This window comes from Sapajus apella, unplaced genomic scaffold, assembly GCF_009761245.1.
Source record: "Sapajus apella isolate SASKATOON/1434 unplaced genomic scaffold, GSC_monkey_1.0 scaffold115, whole genome shotgun sequence".
NCBI classification, from domain to species: domain Eukaryota; kingdom Metazoa; phylum Chordata; class Mammalia; order Primates; family Cebidae; genus Sapajus; species Sapajus apella.
Genome location: NW_022437055.1, coordinates 3,605,060 through 3,606,715, shown reverse-complemented (window position 1 = coordinate 3,606,715; position 1,656 = coordinate 3,605,060). Strand labels below are relative to the sequence as shown.

Here is a 1,656-nt window from a genome sequence, read left to right as displayed (position 1 = left end):
AAAAAGAAATTATTTGTTCACAGAGGGCAGAAAAATATTTTAAAATTACTAAAATCAGAAATGAAACTGGGGACATTAGCAATGATTTTAGAAAGATAAAAGGATTATAAGAGAGTACTATGAACACCTGTATGCCGACAAATTGGATAACCTGGATGAAATGAACAAATTGGTATAAAGACACAACCTGCCAAGACTGAATCATGAAGAAATAGAAAATCTAAATAAACTTAGGAGATTGATTCAGTAGTCAAAAGCCTCCCACTAAAAACATCCCTGGATGAGATGTTTTCACTGGTGAATTCTGTGAAACATTACAAGAAGAACTAAATCCAGTCCTTCTTAAACTCTTCCAAGGAATTCAAGAAGAGTAACACTTCCTAAGTGAAGTGCTGACCCTTGAGTTTCACTCCAAATTTCTTCAGTCAGAATCTCTTGTAGGCTGCATATCTATGTTTTTAAAGCTTCCCAGGTGATGCTGATATAGCCAGATTTTTAGCTGTCTCTGATTTGGCATTTATGAGACACTGGCCTACACTGCATGCCTACCAAGTTACATGGTCTGCAGTTTCTGCTTAAGCCTTTCCGTCAATATTTGTAAGAGATACTTGTTGTTGTTGTTGTTATTTTTCTTGTAGTGTCTTTGTCTGGCTTTGATGTCAGGGTAATGCTGCCCTCATAGTATAAGTTAGGAAGCAATTTATAGATTCAGTGCTATCCAGATTGCCACATTTCAAAGCTCCTGGGGTGATTCTGAGGCAAAGCCAGGTTGGGGAAGTTCCAGGTAGGGGATTCAAGCATCAGATTTGGACTAGAGGCCTACAGCTCAATGTGTGGTCCATAGACAAACAGCATTGGTATTACTTGGAAGCATTTTTGTTTGTTTTTAAGTCAATACATTTATATTCAAGGAATTTCTTGTTGTGATTCCTTCTACTCTCCATCAAGGTCACTTTAGATCCTCTAAAGAGCTGGAGTCAAGATTTATATTCAAAATATTTATTAATATCTTCAAGTTGGCCCCTTTTAATAGAACTGATGCTTAATCCAATTGTCCTGTCAGCCCATAATTCTTTTATTTTGGTTTCTTATGTCTCTTTTTAATATGGATATACAGATGAAGGTGTCAAAATTCAACAAGAATCTTTGGGATCTAATTTCTTCAACCAATTTACTTTAGGGTCGTTTTCAGCGTTGGTGGATCTGCTTCATTCTCAGTTTGACACCTTAGAAAAAGAAAAGCATTGCTTTCTATTTTAGAATATATCAAACTGAAGAGTATGAGAAACCTATACAAATACTGTACCAATAGAAATACCAGGTTTAACAAGTACAAACCCAAGAATACCAATACAGCCAGATACTGAATTTCTATGGCACTGACCTTTGAACACCCTAGCAGGAGTAAAATGCTGAGAGCAGATACCATGCCATGCATCCTGGAAGCTTTTAAAAAGGAACAAAGACTCTAAGGCCTCACCCTAGACTTCCTGAATCAGAACTTGCATTTTATTTGTGTGTATATATATATGTATATATATACTTAGTTTTTAGGAGACAGGTTCTCACTCTTTTGCCCAGACTGGAGTGTAGTGGTGCATTATGGCTCACTGCAGCCTCAACCTCCTGGGTTCAAGGGATCCACCTGCCTCAGCC

The 1,656-nt window shown here is 37.3% G+C and overlaps 1 non-coding gene across 1 annotated transcript; it reads right to left on the bottom strand.

Moving 5' to 3' along the window:
• Nucleotides 1–1,298: 1,298 nt before the first annotated feature.
• Nucleotides 1,299–1,437, bottom strand: LOC116538026. Its single transcript, XR_004263462.1, has one exon. It is a non-coding gene; the product is annotated as a small nucleolar RNA SNORA8 (small nucleolar RNA).
• Nucleotides 1,438–1,656: the final 219 nt, after the last annotated feature.